The 20,000-nt window shown below is 45.3% G+C and overlaps 1 pseudogene; it reads left to right on the forward strand.

The window, feature by feature from the left end:
• The window catches only part of LOC121846407, a 78,439-nt pseudogene that overhangs the window by 43,188 nt on the left and 15,251 nt on the right, over positions 1 to 20,000 (forward strand).

Here is a 20,000-nt window from a genome sequence, read left to right on the forward strand (position 1 = left end):
ACCAATTATATGCATATCCTAGTTTCTGGGCCTGAGTAGCAGGCAGTTTACTTTGGGCATGTTTTTCATCCAAAATTCTGAATGCTGCTCCCTACCCTAGTGAAGAGACATAATAGTCCATTTGACCTAGTGGATGTTTGGAGAACTAGACATACCAACACAAGACAGTATACATGGGTGAAGATGTTTGGGGCTAGGGTGAGTGCAGCCCAACTTTTTGCTCAGGTTTCCAGACTTTTTGGGAAGTATGGGGGCAGTGAAGAGCGGAGTATGAGGCTCTGAGTCAATGGTGGGATGTGAGAAAAGTCCAAATTCGGCTTTTCAGTCAACAGTATACAGCTCTCTCATCCTCAGAGGCTAGGAGAATATTGGTGGAACTTGAGCGTAGTATCGGGGCTCCAGAGTGGCACAGTGGTCTAAGGCACTGCATCTCAATGCTACAGGCGTCACTACAGACCCTGGTTCAATTTCAGGCTGTATTACAACCAATCGTGATTGGCAGTCCCATATGGCGGCACCCAATTGGCCCAGCGTCGCCCGGGTTTGGCCAGGGTAGGCCATCATTGCAATAAGAATTTGATCTTAATTTGATCTTAACCTACTTGCCAAGTTAAATAAAGGTTAAATGAAGGTTAAATAAAAGTATCAGTGAGGTGTAGGTAGAGCTGATGGGTCTCCAGGCTAATTTAGCAGTTCTTTCCAGGTTTAAGCAAAGGGAGCACTAGTAAGAATTAGGTTCTCCATGCTCAAGGAGATGGGTGCTCCCAGCTCCATCTTTTTTTGGTTTGAAAAAACAGAGCGGTGAAACCAAGGGTATACATTGTCTACAGCTGTCGGATGGGCGGGTGACCTCTGTGGTGGGGGAGATGCGGGAGCGGACTATGGAGTTTCATACTGAGTTGTATAGGGCAAAACTGTGTGCTCAGGTTTTATTTTCAGAACTCCCTAAGCTCTCTCTGGCACAGAGGGATGAAATGGACATTACTCTGTTGTCCCATAAGCTGTCAGAGGCCGTAACCCAGATGTTTGCAGTGGGGTTGTGAAGGGCTTAACATTTTGGGGGTGTACCTGGGCTCAGAGAGGTGGGTTAGGAAGAACTGGGAGGGGCTGTCACCAGCAGTGGTGTCAAGACTGGCCAGGTGGAGGTGGCTCCTGTCCCAAGTGTCATATAGAGGGAGGGTGCTGATAATCAACAACCTGGCGGTATCTTCCCTGTGGCATAACTGTCTGTCCTCAACCTCCCGGTCCGGTTCGCAGACCTACAACGCAAGCTGGTGGATTTTTTCTGGTCGAGCAAATTACTGGCTGAGGGCGGCACTTTTGTATATGTCCATACGTGAAGGAGGACAGGGCCTGGTGGAACTGGAGAGCAGGGTGGCTGCATTCCAACTAAAGGCGGCGCAAAGACTGCAGTACCATACTGATGTCGGCTGGAGGGAACCAGCATGTGCACTGCTGATGAGAGCTGGTGGATTAGGGTTGGACCAGCAGCTGTTCCTCATGAAGCTGGAGAGGCTGAGTACAGCAGGTCTCTCAGATGTTTACTCTGCAGTGCTGAGGGCCTGGCAGCTGCTAAGGCCCACCTGAGAAGGGGGTGTGGGAGGAGCCTATCTTCAACAACCCAGCTATCCCTTTGAGATCGGTTCAGTTGGCCACTCTGCAGAGGCAACTGATGGCAGTGGGTTTACGAATGCTGAGGGAGGAGGGGTGGAAAACCCCGGAAGTCCTGGCACAACAAACAGGACTAACATCTCAGCAGCTGGAAAGATTCCTGGGGAGGTCCAGGGGGCTATGTCTGAGCCGGTAAGGGGGAGGGGTTTTGAGCGGCCAAGGGGGGCTACCAATGTTTCTGCCAATTCTGGGGGAATTGTTTGATTTGAACACTCCGAGCCTAAGGGAGTTTGAGGGGGTGGGAGGTAAAGCCATCTACAACCTCTGCATTAAGGTAAGGAACATTAGGAGCCTAACAGGAGTGAAGGCATATCAGTGGCAGGGGGTATGTGGTGCGGAGGTGTGGTGGGTTTTAGATGGAGGGGGCTCTACAAAATCTCAATACCAAAAAGGTCAGGGGACATCCAGTATAGGGATCTACATGGAGCCCTCGCCACTAACAGCTGGTTGGCATGGGTCTGTGTCAGGAGTGAAACTGTGATTCATGTGTTTTCTGTGTGCGCCAAACCTCTACGGGATAGGTGTCCCCCCTGGGGACGGTTGAGCTAACATAGGCTAATGTGATTAGCATAAGCATGTGATTAACATAGGCTAATGTGATTAGCATAAGCATGTGATTAACATAGGCTAATGTGATTAGCATAAGCATGTGATTAACATAGGCTAATGTGATTAGCATAAGGTTGTAAGTAACAAAAAAAATCCCAGGACATAGTCATACAGTGGGGAGAACAAGTATTTGATACACTGCCGATTTTGCAGGTTTTCCTACTTACAAAGCATGTAGAGGTCTGTAATTTTTATCATAGGTACACTTCAACTGTGAGAGACGGAATCTAAAACAATAATCTAGAAAATCACCTTGTATGATTTTTAAGTAATTAATTTGCATTTTATTGCATGACATAAGTATTTGATACATCAGAAAAGCAGAACTTAATTTTTGGTACAGAAACCTTTGATTGCAATTACAGAGATCATACGTTCCCTATAGTTCTTGACCAGGTTTGCACACACTGCAGCAGGGATTTTGGCCCACTCCTCCATACAGACCTTCTCCAGATCCTTCAGGTTTCAGGGCTGTCGCTGGGCAATACGGACTTTCAGCTCCCTCCAAAGATTTTCTATTGGGTTCAGGTCTGGAGACTGGCTAGGCCACTGCAGGACCTTGAGATGCTTCTTACGGAGCCACTCCTTAGTTGCCCTGGCTGTGTGTTTCGGGTCGTTGTCATGCTGGAAGACCCAGCCACGACCCATCTTCAATGCTCTTACTGAGGGAAGGAGGTTGTTGGCCAAGATCTCGCGATACATGGCCCCATCCATCCTCCCCTCAATACGGTGCAGTCGTCCTGTCCCCTTTGCAGAAAAGCATCCCCAAAGAATGATGTTTCCACCTCCATGCTTCACGGTTGGGATGGTGTTCTTGGGGTTGTACTCATCCTTCTTCTTGCTCCAAACACGGCGAGTGGAGTTTAGACCAAAAAGCTCTATTTTTGTCTCATCAGACCACATTACCTTCTCCCATTCCTCCTCTGGATCATCCAGATGGTGATTGGCAAACTTCAGATGGGCCTGGACATGCGCTGGCTTGAGCAGGGGGACCTTGCGTGCTCTGCAGGATTTTAATCCATGACGGCGTAGTGTGTTACTAATGGTTTTCTTTGAGACTGTGGTCCCAGCTCTCTTCAGGTCATGGACCAGGTCCGGTCGTGTAGTTCTGGCCTGATCCCTCACCTTCCTCATGATCATTGATGCCCCACGAGGTGAGATCTTGCATGGAGCCCCAGACCGAGGGTGATTGACCGTCATCTTGAACTTCTTTCATTTTCTAATAATTGCGCCAACAGTTGTTGCCTTCTCACCAAGCTGCTTGCCTATTGTCCTGTAGCCCATCCCAGCCTTGTGCAGGTCTATAATTTTATCCCTGATGTCCTTACACAGCTCTCTGGTCTTGGCCATTGTGGAGAAATTTGAGTCTGTTTGATTGAGTGTGTGGACAGGTGTCTTTTATACAGCTAACGAGTTCAAACAGGTGCAGTTAATACAGGTAATGAGTGGAGAACAGGAGGGCTTCTTAAAGAGAAACTAACGGGTCTGTGAGAGCCGGAATTCTTATTGGTTGGTAGGTGATCAAATACTTATGTCATGCAATAAAATGCAAATTAATTACTTAAAAATCATAAAATGTGATTTTCTGGATTTTTGTTTTAGATTCTGTCTCTCACATTTGAAGTGTACCTATGATAAACATTACAGACCTCTACATGCTTTGTAAGTAGGAAAACCTGCAAAATCGGCAGTGTATCAAATACTTGTTCTCCCCACTGTACCTGATATGGGCAGAAAATTTTAATTCTTGTTAATCTAACTGCGCTGTCCAATTTACAGTAGCTATTACAGTGAAATAATACCATGATATTGTTTGAGGAGAGTGCACAATTGTGAACTTGAAAATGTACTAATAAACCAATTAGGCACATTTGGGTAATCTTGATACAACATTTTGAACAGATATGCAATGGCTCATTGAATCAGTCTAAAACTTTACACATACACTGCTGTCATCTAATGGACAAAATTGAAATTGTGCCTGTGCTGAAATTGAAATGGCCTTTCTTTTGCATTTCAAAGATGATGGTCCCCCCCAAAAAACTCATGTGTTTTTCTTTGTATTATCTTTCACCAGATCTAATGTGTTATATTCTCCTACATATATTTCACATTTCCACAAACCTCAAAGTTTTTCCTTTCAAATGGTATCAAGAATATGCATATCCTTGCTTCAGATCCTGGGCTACAGAAGGTTAGATTTGGGTATGTCATTTTAGGAGAAAATTGAAGGGAAAAAAAGGGGCGGATCCTTAATGCCAATAAAGTCTGTTGGAATGTCTATGTGAGAGGTTGGGGGTGGAGTTTACTGTTGGAATGTCTATGTGAGAGGTTGGGGGTGGAGTTTACTGTTGGAATGTCTATGTGAGAGGTTGGGGGTGGAGTTTACTGTTGGAATGTCTGTGTGAGAGGTTGGGGGTGGAGTTTACTGTTGGAATGTCTATGTGAGAGGTTGGGGGTGGAGTTTACTGTCGGGATGTCTGTGTGAGAGGTTGGGGGTGGAGTTTACTGTTGGAATGTCTATGTGAGAGGTTGGGGGTGGAGTTTACTGTCGGGATGTCTGTGTGAGAGGTTGGGGGTGGAGTTTACTGTTGGAATGTCTGTGTGAGAGGTTGGGGGTGGAGTTTACTGTTGGAATGTCTGTGTGAGAGGTTGGGGGTGGAGTTTACTGTCGGGATGTTTATAATGGGGTACAGGTATTCGAATAAGGAAAAAGCCAAATAGGCCAAATGTGTGTTGTTGAATTTTCTGTTTGCTCAGGCAAAGGAGGAACAGGGTCAAAGGTGGAGGGATAATAGACCCTTTGCTATTATTTAATGGGATGGTCTCTGCGCTCCTTAGGGTGGGGGGTGAGGTTTTTATGAAATGAGGATGTATCATTAAAGAAAGACAAAAAGGCTGAAAAGTCTCTCCCTCCCTCTCTCTCACTCTCTCTCTCTCTCGCTCCCTCTCTCTTTCCCTCTTTCTTTCTCTCTCTCTCCCTCTCTTTCCCTCTCTCTTTCTTTCTCTCTTTCTTTCTCTCTTTCTTTCTCTCTCTCCCTCGCGCTCTCTCTCTCTTTATCTCTGACAGCTACTTGATTCTGTCTCACATTCTCACAGAATATCTTAATTCTATTGTGCATAGATTTAACTTTCCCTTTCCGTTTGGCTCTGTTTCTCGCTCTTTCTCTCCCTCTCTTTCTGTTTTACTCTGTCCCGCCCTCCTCCTTCTCTCTCTCCAGGTGGTTTTTGCCATTTGTCCTTCAGTGGCTGGGTGAGAACGAGGATGTGTCCGTGGAGTTCATGCATGGAGCTCTAGAGAGGGACAAGAGGGAAGGGGTGAGGGACCTCCACACCAATACTTACAACTATCCTATGAGTTTGCAATTGCAGAAAAGTGTGGATGACCTCTCTCTCTTTTTCTCTCCTCTCTGCTGTAGTTCCAGCAGACGTCGGAGCATGCTCTGTTCTCCAGTTCAGTAGTGGACATCTTCACCCAGCTCAACCAGAGCTTTGAGATCATCAGGAAACTAGACTGTCCAGACCTCAAGGTCCAGGGCCACTACAACAGACGCTTCGCCAAGGTTTCCAACCAACTTTATTTGTTTACTTTATTTCCCAACAGAGAAACTATGTAATGAAGCACGTAGTCGACGTCGTGAACAGCAAGATAAACACTTTGATGAAGGGAAGAGGTAGATTTTATTTATTTATTAAACTAGGCAAGTCAGTTAAGAACAAATTCCTATTTGCAATTGACGGTCTACCCCGGGCCAAACCCAATTGTGGGTTAACCCTATGAGACTCACAATCACGGCCAGATGTGATACAGCCTGGATTCAAACCAGGGACTGTAGTGACGCCTCTTGCACTGAGGTGCAGTGCATTAGACCCAGAGGTGACGAGCCCAGAGGTGACGAGATACTATTATCATAGACACATCCCAGCACTTTCAGTAATCTGAAAACACATGACTTTAGAAGCCTTATGCATGGTCACTGTTTCTATGAATGCTTAGTATTATGTACGTTAATGCCATGAGTTTGGGATTGAGCTGGTCCTGATAAGCCTGCAGAATGGAAAGCCAGTGGAGGCTGACAGCAGTGTGTGAAAGGAAGTCGATGCAAACTCATTAAGTAAGAATGGGTAATGCAAGCCATCACTCTGAGCTGCTGTCTCTCTCTCTTTCTCTCTCTCTCTCTCTCTCTCTCTCCCTCTCTCTCTCTCCTTCTCCCTTTTCCCCCCTCTCTATGTATCCTTCTCTCTCGCTCCCCTATCACTCTCTCTCTCTCTTTCTCTCTCTCTCCCTCTAGCCCAGAGGGCTGTAGTTAATGACTCTGAGAAATTAGACTTCTGAAGCGAGAGATGGAAAACAAACAAAGTTAATACAGGAAGGAGCTGCTGATGTTTTATGTATAAGAGGAGAGGGAGGGGGGTTGGAGAGGGAGGGGGTTGAGAGGGGGGGGTTGGGGGGAGGGGGTTAGAGAGGGAGGGGGTTGGAGAGGGAGGGGGTTGGAGAGGGAGGGGGTTGGAGAGGGAGGGGTTGGAGAGGGAGGGGGTTGAGAGGGGGGGAGGGGGTTGGAGACGGGGGGGGAGGGGGTTAGACGGGGGGTGGAGAGGGGGTTGGAGAGGGAGGGGGTTGGAGAGGGTTGGAGGGAGGGGGTTGGGAGGGGGGTTGGAGAGGGGGGTTGGGAGGGGGTTGGAGACGGGGTTTGGAGACGGGGGGTGGAGACGGGGGGTTGGAGAGGGAGGGGGTGGAGACGGGGGTTGGAGACGGGGGGAGGGGGTGGAGAGCGGGGAGGGGGGTTTGGAGACGGGGGTTTGGAGGGGGGTTGGAGAGGGAGGGGGTTGGAGACGGGGGGGGGGACGGGGTTTGGAGGGGGGTTGGAGACGGGGGGTTGGAGAGGGAGGGGGTTGGAGAGGGGGTTGGAGAGGGAGGGGGGGTTGGAGACGGGGGGGGTTGAAGACGGGGTTTGGAGAGGGGGGGTTGGAGACGGGGGTTGAGACGGGGTTGAAGACGGGGTTTGGAGACGGGGGGGGTTTGAGACGGGGGTTGGGGGTTGGAGAGGGAGGGGGTTGGAGAGGGAGGGGGTTGGAGACGGGGGGTTGGAGACGGGGTTTGGAGGGGTTTGGAGAGGGAGGCTTCATCATCAGGGCTGACTCTGCGAAGGGAAACTATTTCACAGAGAGAAGGGACATTCTTTATTGGGTTTGTTTTGGCCAGTCTTAGTTATTTCAGGAAAACTACAGTGAGTGTACAAAACATATTTCCATGACTGACCAGGTGAATTCAGGTGAAAGATATGAACCCTTATTGATGTCACTTGTTAAATCCACTTCAATCAGTGTAAATGAAGGGGAGGAGACCTGGTTAAAGATGAAGGGGAGGAGACCTGGTTAAAGATGAAGGGGAGGAGACAGGTTAAAGATGAAGGGGAGGAGACAGGTTAAAGATGAAGGGGAGGAGACCAGGTTAAAGATGAAGGGGAGGAGACCTGGTTAAAGATGAAGGGGAGGAGACAGGTTAAAGATGAAGGGGAGGAGACAGGTTAAAGATAAAGGGGAGGAGTCAGGTTAAAGATGAAGGGGAGGAGTCAGGTTAAAGATGAAGGGGAGGAGTCAGGTTAAAGATGAAGGGGAGGAGTCAGGTTAAAGATGAAGGGGAGGAGTCAGGTTAATGATGAAGGGGAGGAGTCAGGTTAAAGATGAAGGGGAGGAGTCAGGTTAAAGATGAAGGGGAGGAGTCAGGTTAAAGATGAAGGGGAGGAGACCTGGTTAAAGATGAAGGGGAGGAGACAGGGAAAAAGATGAAGGGGAGGAGTCAGGTTAAAGATGAAGGGGAGGAGACAGGTTAAAGAAGGATTTTGAAGCTTTGAGACAATTGAGACATGGATTGTGTATGTCTACCGTTCAGAGGGTGAATGAACAAGACAAAATATTGAAGTTTCTTTGAACAGGGTATGATAGTAAGTGCCAGGTGCAACGGTTTGTGTCAAGAACTGCAACGCTTCTGGGTTTTTCACGCTCATCAGTTTCCCGTGTGTATCAAGAATGGGCCACCACCCAAAGGACACCCAGACAACTTGACACAACTGTGGGAAGCATTGGAGTCAACATGGGCCAGCATCCCTGTGGAATGATTTCGGCATTTTGTAGAGTCCATGCCCCGATTGAATTGAGGCTGTTTTGAGGGGAAAAGGGGTGCAACTCAATATTAGGACGGTGTTCTTAACATTTGGTATTTTCACTGAATATGGTTGTGATATACACCAAGCCATTCCACTTACACAAAAACTCTGTAACTTGTAGATTCATTGTATTCACAACTTGTTCTCTTGGTCTGTCAGAGAAATCATCCTGAATTGAGATAAGGGTTTAGTGGTGCAGAAAATACTCAACAAATGGAAATAGAATGGGTTTGATGTAGCCAGTGTTGGCCAGTGATGGTCAGGTGCTGCAGGACACAATGAACTGAGGAGGTTTTCTAACAGTGTTGACATCTCTCTCAATTCAATTCAATTCAATTCAAGGGCTTTATTGGCATGGGAAACATGTGTTAACATTGCCAAAGCAAGTGAGGTAGATAATATATGAAGTGAATATATAAAGTAAAATAAACAATAAAAATGAACAGTAAACATCACACATACAGAAGTTTCAAAACAATAAAGACATTACAAATGTCATATTATATATATATACAGTGTTTTAACAATGTACAAATGGTAAAGGACACAAGATAAAATAAATAAGCATAGATATGGGTTGAATTTACGTCTCTCTGTCTCCAGACCATCACCAAGGTGCTGATGCAGTACTGTGCTATCCTGTCCAAGGAGTTCCCCTCCTACTGCCAGAAGGAGAAGATAGTGAGTAGTTTTCAGAAGGACCCGATGATAAAACATCTCTTTCTCTAACTTACTGTTCTGTTTATCTCTTCTCCACCTCTAATTTTTCTCTTCTCCTGCTCTCTCTCTCTATCTCCCTGTTTCTCTCTGAATCTCTATCCTCTCACACACACTTTGTTTTTGCTCTCTCTCTCTCTCTCTGTCTCTCTCTGTCTCTCTCTCTGTCTCTCTCTCTCTCTCTCTCTCTCTCTCTCTCTCTCTCTCTCTCTCAGCCCTGTGTTTTGATGAATAACATACAACAGATGCGGGTCTTGTTGGAGAAGATGTTTGAGTGCATGGGGGCTAAACAGGTGAGAATCAATACTTTGAGACATACATTTCACATCACATATTGTGCTGGGGTAGGTAACTCAACTGTGTGTGTGTGTGTGTGTGTGTGTGTGTGTGTGTGTGTGTGTGTGTGTGTGTGTGTGTGTGTGTGTGTGTGTGTGTGTGTGTGTGTGTGTGTGTGTGTGTGTGTGTGTGTGTGTGTGTGTGTACAAGCGTGGATCAGTGCATATTGAACCCTATAAAGCCTAACGACCAAGTGTGTGTCTCTCCAGGTCGATACAGAGGAGTGTATGGTAGGTCATAGGTTATATCTAACCTGGGTCCAAGGTGTCAAGAACCTGTCTCTCCTCCTCCTCTGGGTAAATCTTAGACTGTCCCTGGGTGTCTCTCCTCCTCTGGGTAAATCTTTCAGACTGTCCCTGGGTGTCTCTCCTCCTCTGGGTAAATCTTTCAGACTGTCCCTGGGTGTCTCTCCTCCTCTGGGTAAATCTTTCAGACTGTCCCTGGGTGTCTCTCCTCCTCTGGGTAAATCTTTCAGACTGTCCCTGGGTGTCTCTCCTCCTCTGGGTAAATCTTTCAGACTGTCCCTGGGTGTCTCTCCTCCTCTGGGTAAATCTTTCAGATTGTCCCTGGGTGTCTCTCCTCCTCTGGGTAAATCTTTCAGACTGTCCCTGGGTGTCTCTCCTCGACTGGGTAAATCTTTCAGACTGTCCCTGGTTGTCTCTCCTCCTCTGGGTATATCTTAGACTGTCCCTGGGTGTCTCTCCTCCCCCTCTGGTTAAATCTTAGACTGTCCCTGGGCATCTCTTCTCCTCTGGGTATATATTTCAGACTGTCCCTGGGTGTCTCTCCTCCTCTGGCTAAATCTTAGACTGTCCCTGGGTGTCTCTCCTCCCCCTCTGGTGATATCTGTAGACCTCTCCATCCCTATATAGCTTCTTGTTAGTCTGTAGACTCTCCATCCCCATATTGCTCCTTGTTGGTCTGTAGACTCTCCATCCCTATATTGCTCCTTGTTGGTCTGTAGACCTCTCCATGCCTATATAGCTCCTTGTTAGTCTGTAGACTCTCCATCCCCATATTGCTCCTTGTTGGTCTGTAGACTCTCCATCCCTATATTGCTCCTTGTTGGTCTATAGACCTCTCCCTTCCTATATATCTTGTTGTTGGTCTGTAGACCTCTCCATCCCTATGTAACTTCTTGTTGGTCTGTAGACCTCTCCATCCCTATATAGCTTCTTGTTGGTCTGTAGACCTCTTCATCCCTATATAGCTTAATGTTGGTCTGTAGACCTCTTCCTCCCTATATAGTTTCTTGTTGGTCTATAGACCTCTCCATTCCTATATATCTTGTTGTTGGTCTGTAGACCTCTCCATCCCTATGTAACTTCTTGTTGGTCTGTAGACCTCTCCATCCCTATATAGCTTCTTGTTGGTCTGTAGACCTCTTCATCCCTATATAGCTTCTTGTTGGTCTGTAGACCTCTTCATCCCTATATAACTCCTTGTTGGTCTGTAGACCTCTTCATCCCTATACAGCTTCTTGTTGGTCTGTAGACCTCTTCATCCCTATATAGCTTCTTGTTGGTCTGTAGACCTCTCCATCCCTATATAGCTTCTTGTTGGTCTGTAGACCTCTCCATCCCTATATTGCTCCTTGTGTGATTGTTTTAGAATCCTTCTTTGAGATCAGTGGTGGTATCGTCCCTGACTCCCATGTCCCTGACTCCCATGTCCCTGACTCCCATGTCCCTGACTCCCATGTCCCTGACTCCCATGTCCCTGACTCCCATGTCCCTGACTCCCATGTCCCTGACTCCCATGTCCCTGACTCCCATGTCCCTGACTCCCATGTCCCTGACTCCCATGTCCCTGACTCCCATGTCCCTGACTCCCATGTTGATCCATTCTATGGATTTAAACAGGACTTATTCATGAACGGCTTTATAAAATTATTTTGTTTAATATGATGATATCTCCATTTTTCTCCTAAGCGTGAGGATGAGGAGGAGCCTGGGGAGTTCGATGAGGGGGTTAGGTATGTCCAACTACCATAGAGGATTAAGATGCTGCTATAATATGCCATAGTATCTTGTGGGTTTCTGTCACGGTAATACTCTAGGTTGTTGACGATACTGTAAGTTCATTATGAATAGGAGTTTCTCTGGGATGTCTGTAGTCAGTAAAAAGGGCGCTGAATTTCTGTCAGATTTCAACAGTAGTTTGGTTTCAGCTCACATGATGCGTGTGTCTCTCATTTAGACTGAGGGTTGTGTGTGTGTGTGTGTGTGTGTGTGTGTGTGTGTGTGTGTGTGTGTGTGTGTGTGTCTCTCATTTAGACTGAGGGTGTGTGTGTGTGTGTGTGTGTGTGTGTGTGTGTGTGTGTGTGTGTGTGTGTGTGTGTGTGTGTGTGTCTGTGTCTGTGTCTGTGTCTGTGTCTGTGTCTGTGTGTCTGTGTCTGTGTCTGTGTCTGTGTCTGTGTCTGTGTCTCTGTCTGTCTGTCTGTCTGTCTGTCTGTCTGTCTGTCTGTCTGTCTGTCTGTCTGTCTGTCTGTCTGTCTGTCTGTCTGTCTGTCTGTCTGTCTGTCTGTCTGACTTTGACTGTCTGACTGACTGTCTGTCTGTCTGTCTGACTGTCTGTCTGACTGTCTGTCTGACTGTCTGTCTGACTGTCTGTCTTCTCCAGGCTCTAAACGAGGGGGAGGGTGACATGGTGGTTATTACCCTCCCAGACAGGGGACAGAGTTTAGAGCATAGTGTTCAGTGTTAACTTAGCCTGTTTGTACTGAGAATATAGTTTAACGTTTGTTTAAGCCTGTTTGTACTGAGAATATAGTTTTGTTCATTTAATGCCTCTTTGTAATTCAGCAATATATTTAGTGTTTAACTTTAATATGTAGTTTGTATATGGAACATTATATTTAGTGTTAGCTTTAATATGTAGTTTGTATATGGAACATTATATTTAGTGTTAGCTTTAATATGTAGTTTGTACTAAAGCACTATGTTCTATATACAAACTACAAGCTAAAGCTAACACTAAATATAATTCTCTGTATGTGTGGGCGGGAGATAGCCTAACGGTTAGAGACGCGAGCCGAAGGCAACCCTCTTGTTGCCAGCTCAATTCCCCGACAGATTTCTTTCTATTGGACCCTAGATTCAAACTGGCAACCCTCCGGTTGCTCTGTGGCTTCTCTAACTGCTAGGATGGTTACAACACCAGAGTTACACTGACAGCTGGTATCAATGGGGTTAAAGTTGACATTTACACTCACGGGCCACAAAAATGGATCACATGGCAGGCATCGAGGCATTCAGTTACTTCCGATTGAACGTTAGAATCATCAAAACAAGGAACTTAAAGTGATTTTGAGCGTAGTATTTTTTGGAGGTGCCCAACGTTCCATTAACTCTCGGGTTCAGTCAGCAGCAGTTCTGTGAGCGAAAACAGTTTGTTTATGAGAGAGGTTAAAGGAGAATGGAAAGAATCGTGCAAGCTAACAGGCGAGCCTCAAACAGACAAATAGTGACCCCGGTGGTGTGCAGAACATCTCGGAACGCACAAATCGATGATATTTGTCATGGATGGGCTATTACTGCAGACGACCACACCGGGTCCCACTCCTATTGGTTAACACCAAGAAGAAGCGTTCCGGTGGGCGATCATCACACTGGACAACGAGGACTGGAAAAATATTTCAAATATAAGTATAAATATATATAAATACAAAATATTTCCTGGAACATGACAGCGAGTTCAGTTGACTGAGTGGCCTGGTCAGTCCCCAGACCTGGTCAGTCCCCAGACCTGGTAAGTCCCCAGACCTGGTCAGTCCCCAGACCTGATCAGTCCCCAGACCTGGTCAGTCCCCAGACTTGGTCAGTCCCCAGACCTGGTCAGTCCCCAGACCTGGTCAGTCCCCAGACCTGGTCAGTCCCCAGACCTGGTCAGTCCCCAGACCTGGTCAGTCCCCAGACCTGGTCAGTCCCCAGACCTGGTCAGTCCCCAGACCTGGTAAGTCCCCAGACCTCAACCCAATAGAGCATCTTTGTGACAAGATGGAACGGGCTGTTCGCAGCATGAAATGTACCGCTGTTCAATCTGCAGCAACTGCGTGAGCAACAATTTGTGTTTTTATTTATTTTATTTCACCTTTATTTAACCAGGTACAGGAGGCCAGTTGAGAACAAGTTCTCATTTACAACTGCGACCTGGCCAAGATAAAGCAAAAGAGTGCGACAAAAACAACACAGATTTACATGGGATAAACAAATGTACAGTCAATAACACAATAGAAACATCTGTATACAGTGTTTGCAGATGAAGTAAGGAGGTAAGGCAATAAATAGGCCAATAGTGGTGAAGTAATTACTATTTAGCAAATTTACACTGGAGTGATATATGTGCAGATGAGGATGTGCAAGTAGAAATATGTGTGTGGAAAAGAGCAGAAAAACAAAAACAAATTTGGGGATGAGGTAGTTGGTTGGATGGGCTATTTACAGATGGGCTGTGTACAGCTGCAGCGATCGGTAAGCTGCTCTGACAGCTGACGCTGAAAGTTAGTGAGGGAGATATGAGTCTCCAGCTTCAGTGATTTTTGCAATTCATTCCAGTCATTGGCAGCAGATAATTGGAAGGAAAGGCAGCCAAAGGAGGTGTTGGCTTTGGGGATGACCAGTGTAATACACCTGCTGGAGCGTGTGCTACGGGTGGGTGTTTCTATGGTGACCAGTGAGCTGAGATAAGGTGGAGCTATACCTAGCAAAGTCTTATAGATGACCAGGAGCCAGTGGGTTTGACGATGAATACGTAGCGAGGACCAGCCAACGAGAGCATACAGGTCGCAGTGGTGGGTAGTATATGGGGCTTTGGTGACAAAATGGATGGCACTGTGATAGACTGCATCCAATTTGCTCAGTAGATTGTTGGAGGATAATTTGTAAATGACATCACCAAAGTCAAGGACCAGTATGATAGTCAGTTTTACAAGGGTAAGTTTGGCAGCATGAGTGAAGGTGGCTTTGGATTTTTCTTTGGATTGGAGATGCTTAATGTGAGTCTGGAAGGAGAGTTTACAGTCTAGCCAGACACCTAGGTATTTATTGTTGTCCACATATTCTAAGTCAGAACCGTCCAGAGTAGTGAAGCTAGTCGGGAGAAATTAGTCATTAGAGAATCCAAGGCTGTTGAGTCTGCCGATAAGAATACGGTGATTGACAGAGTCGAAAGCCTTGGTCAGGTCGATGAAGACGGCTGCACAGTACTGTCTTTCATCAATATGATATCGGTTATGATATCGTTTAGGAAACCAGATTGCATAGCGGAGAAGGTACGGTGGGATTCGAAATGGTCTGTAATCTGTTTGTTCACTTGGCTTTCGAAGACTTTAGAAAGACAGGGTAGAAAGACAGGGTAGGATGGATATAGGTCTGTAGCAGTTTGGGTCTAGAGTGTCTCCCCCTTTGAAGAGGGGGATGACCGTGGCCGCTTGCCAATCTTTAGGAATCTCAGACGATACGATAGAGGGGTTGAACAGACTAGTAATAAGGGTTGCAACAATGGTGGCAGATCGTTTTAGGAAGAGAGGGTCCAGATTGTCTAGCCCGGCTGATTTGTAGGGATCCAGATTTTGCAGCGCAGAACATCCTCTGTCTAGATTTGGGTGAAGGAGAAGCGGGGGGGCTTGGACCATTGCTGCAGAGGTTGCAGAGCTGTTGGCCGGAGTTGGGGTAGCCAGGTGGAAAGCATGGCCAGCCGTAGAGAAATGCTTATTGAAATTCTCGATTATCGTGGATTTATCAGTGGTGACAGTGTTTCCTAGCCTCAGTGCAGTGGGCAGCTGTTAGGAGGTGCTCTTATTCACCATGGACTTTACCGTGTCCCAAAACTTTTTGGAATTAGTGCTGCAGGATGCAAATTTCTGTTTGAAAAAGATAGCCTTTGCTTTCCTAACTGACTGTGTGTATTGGAATGTTTCTGACACATTGTGGAATCCATGCCCTGAAGAATTCAGTCTGTTCTTGGGTCTAAATGGGTGTACCTAATAAACTGTCCACTGAGTATATGTGTATATAATGTGAGCAACCTGCTATATAACCATACATGTCATGGGGGTGGTTTTAATCTCTTCATTTTGCCCTCTCTTTTATTCTCTCCATCCCGTCCTCAGTCTGCTGGTTCAGAAGTGAGGGGGGTTCTGGGTAAATATGACTATGTGTATACCAGTTCCTTTAAAATCCCTCTGCATCCATGTAACCACCCAAACTCCAGCCCCCCTACACACACACACACACACACACACACACACACACACACACACACACACACACAAACTTCTGTCTCCCCTACAGTTAGTGCCGTTAGTGGCAGCAATCAAATGTCCTTATCTAACTACTCTCGCAGAGCTCACAGAGTTCCAAAAAGCCACTTTAGACATTTACAACAGCTCCTCAGTGTAATGTCTTCCTCTAAAGTCAGATGTTAATAGACTAGCGACTAGCAGGGAGCCTGCCGATAATTGAATGTGAGCGCGTTTCAAAATGTTGGATCTGTCTCTCCACAGGGGGAGGGCTGGTGGAATGGGTTAATCTTATCTCCACGCTGGGTGACGACTAACATCTGAAGACATTAGACTTTATTCAGATCAGAGAAAAGGAAAAGGAAGAGTGTCGATAAATAGTAGATATTAGCATTGGAGATAACGGTGAGGGATAGCTGGATGCTAGTTGGATATTAGTAGATGTTAGCAGAAGTATACCGAATGGTGTCGTCTGCATAGAGGTAGATCAGGGAATCGCCCGCAGTAAGAGCAACATCATTGATATATACAGAGAAAAGAGTCGGCCCGAGAATTGAACCCTGTGGAACCCCCATAGAGACTGCCAGAGGACCGGACAACATGACCTCCGATTTGACACACTGCACTCTGTCTGCAAAGTAGTTGGTGAACCAGGCAAGGCAGTCATTAGAAAAGCTGAGGCTACTGAGTCTGCCGATAAGAATATGCACAGCCCTTACCTCTAGGGCGCGAGGAAGTGAATGAGTGTACTCGACTAAATACAGAAATGCGTCCCAAATGGCACCCTATTCCCTAAATAGTGCACTACTTTTGACCCTATGTGGCTATGCACTACCTAGGGAATAGGGTCCCATTTAGGAGGTTTCCAGGAAGATTATCATTAGCTCGAGTGCCATAGGCTATTGCTGTTCTATAACTGCTGAGTGATTGCCCAGTGACTCAGCAATTTCCCATTCAGGAAACGGTTCAGTTCTGGCTCGCTGAATTGTTCTCATTTGAGCCGTGACAGAAAGAGGCAGACGTTATTTAATCCCTAAATCAGCCTGTTTTCTCAGTTAATCAAGACATGAGACACATGTATCTGCTAATAAGATTGAGAATCCCTCTGATTGGTAGGTTTATTAAATCCTACCTAGGGCTGTTACGTTGACTGTATTACCGCCACAGCCCTAATCTCACCTATATATTACATATATATTACATATAATGAGTCTGTTACATATTGATCCTTACCTGGTATATGTTTGGTAGGTCTAGGTATATGTATGTCTATGATGGCCTGATATGGTTCCCAATCAGAGGCAGCTGTTTATTGTTGTCTCTGATTGGGGATCATATTTAGGCAGCCATTTTCCCTTTTGTGTTTGTGGGTTCTTGTCTATGTGTAGTTGCCTGTTAGCACTCATGTGTATAGCTTCACGTTTCGTTCGGTTGTTTGTTATTTTGTTAGTTTGTTTCAGTGTTCATTCGTTTAATACATTAAGAATGTACGCCTACCACGCTGCGCCTTGGTCTCCTTCGTGTGACGGACGTGACAGTCTGTTAGATATTGATCATCATAGTTTAATGTCATTAGTCTTATTTGTGTCCTTTCCTTTGTTTCCTTTCCATTCTACACCCCCCTCCCTATACAATACAGTATTCTACACCCCCATACAATACAGTATTCTATACCCCCATACAATACAGTATTCTACACAATACAATACCCCCTATACAATACAGTATTCTATACCCCAATACAATACAGTATTCTATACCCCAATACAATACAATATTCTATACCCCTATACAATACAGTATTCTACACCCCCCATACAATACAGTATTCTATACCCCAATACAATACAGTATTCTATACCCCAATACAATACAGTATTCTATACCCCAATACAATACAATATTCTACACCCCAATACAATACAGTATTCTACACCCCCATACAATCATCTATTTCTCACCCAATACAATACAGTATTCTACCCCCAATACAATACAGTATTCTACCCCCAGTACAATACAGTATTCTACCCCCCCAGTACAGTACAGTATTCTACCCCCTCAATACAATACAGTATTCTACCCCCAATACAATACAGTATTCTACACCCCCAGTACAATACAGTATTCTACACCCCCAATACAATACAGTATTATACACCCCCAATACAATACAATATTCTACACCCCCCAGTACAATACAGTATTCTACACCCCCAATACAATACAGTATTCTACACCCCCAATACAATACAGTATTCTACACCCCCAATACAATACAGTACTCTACACCCCCCCATACAATACAGTATTCTACACCCCCAGTAAAATACAGTATTCTACCTCCCCAATACAATGCAATATTCTACCCCCAATACAATACAGTATTCTACACCCCCAATACAATACAGTATTCTACACCCCCCAGTACAATACAATATTCTACCTCCCCATCACAATACAATATTCTACACCCCCAGTACAATACAGTGTTCTACCCCTCAATACAATACAGTATTCTACCCCTCAATACAATACAGTATTCTACCCCACTCCCCCCAATACAATACTGTACCCCCCATACATTTCCCCTGACATCCAAAAGTACTCGTTACATTTTGAATACTTAGCAGGACAGAAAATGGTCCAATTCACACACTTATCAAGAGAACATTCCTGGTCATCCCTACTGCCTGATCTGGGGGACTCACTAAAGACGTGCTTCATTTGTAAATGATGTCTGAGTGTTGGAGTGTGCCCCTGGCTATCTGTAAATGATGTCTGAGTGTTGGAGTGTACCCCTGGCTATCTGTAAATGATGTCTGAGTGTTGGAGTGTACCCCTGGCTATCTGTAAATGATGTCTGAGTGTTGGAGTGTACCCCTGGCTATCTGTAAATGATGTCTGAGTGTTGGAGTGTACCCCTGGCTATCTGTAAATGATGTCTGAGTGTTGGAGTGTACCCCTGGCTATCTGTAAATGATGTCTGAGTGTTGGAGTGTACCCCTGGCTATCTGTAAATTAAGAAAATAAGAAAATGGCGCCGTCTGGTTTTCTTAACATAAAGAATTTGTAATGATTTATAACTTTACTTTTACTTTTGATACTTAAGTGTAGAGGTTTGGGGTTTTAGGCTTGGTTTCTGTACAGCACTTTGAGATATCAGCTGATGTACGAAGGGCTATATAAATACATTTGATTTGATTTGTGTAATTTACAATTACATTTTACTTTTGTCATTCATTTACAACATTTTAAAACCAATTACTTTTAGACTTTTACTCAAGTAGTATTTTACTGGGTGACTCTCACTTTTACTTGAGTAATTTTATTCAATTCATTCTCTAACCACTGTTAGAGACCAGGTCAGACAGCTTGTCTAACAGCTTTGTTGTGCAGAAACACACCTACAGTGAGGAGAACAAGTATTTGATACACTGCCGATTTTGCAGGTTTTCCTACTTACAAAGCATGTAGAGGTCTGTAATATTTACCATAGGTACACTTCAACTGTGAGAGACGGAATCTAAAAAACAAAATCCAGAAAAGCACATTGTATGATTTTTAAGTAATTAATTTGCACCTTGGGTATGAACCACAAGCCTTTTCAATTGGACCTTTGGGATTGGAATGTTTTCTCTGCCTTTCCTGTGATTCCAACTGCTGCTATGACAACCACAGAGGGAAAAACCTGGAATGTCTAGAGTGAACTTGGCTAGTTAAGATCCCTTCTCTTACAGTACTCTCTAATAACAGGTCACCCACTGGTATGTGCTGTGTACTACTCTACATTCTGTTAGCAGCAGGGTCTTTCCACTCTCTATTTAGACAGATCAGAAATGACAAGAGGTAGAGAGGGGGAGAATGTCTGAAGGGTCCACTCTGGGATTGAACCCTGGTCTCCAGTGTTGAGTCACATGATATCTTGAGAGTAGCCACTGCTACTCCCCTGAGGGGCAGGTTCCATTCTAAACCGGGTCAATTGGAGGGCTGGACCAGTGAATGGATGAGGTTTGAGGTCAGCTGAAATTAAAGGCAGTCGATTCAGGAAGTACACTGAAAATACAATTCAATAACAGAAAAAAAAGGCATTTATTTTCAATGACTTCTTGATAAACTGAAAATGGAGAAGCTATTTATTTCAAAAGTGTTCGAATTGAGCCCAACCCTAAAAATGAATGCGAAGCCAGGAGTTATTGTGATCAGTAGGCCTGAGGATGTTTTCCAGCCTGCGAAGCTCCATCAGTGTGCTGTACCAG

Source organism: Oncorhynchus tshawytscha, linkage group LG04 (assembly GCF_018296145.1).
Source record: "Oncorhynchus tshawytscha isolate Ot180627B linkage group LG04, Otsh_v2.0, whole genome shotgun sequence".
NCBI classification, from domain to species: Eukaryota; Metazoa; Chordata; class Actinopteri; order Salmoniformes; family Salmonidae; genus Oncorhynchus; species Oncorhynchus tshawytscha.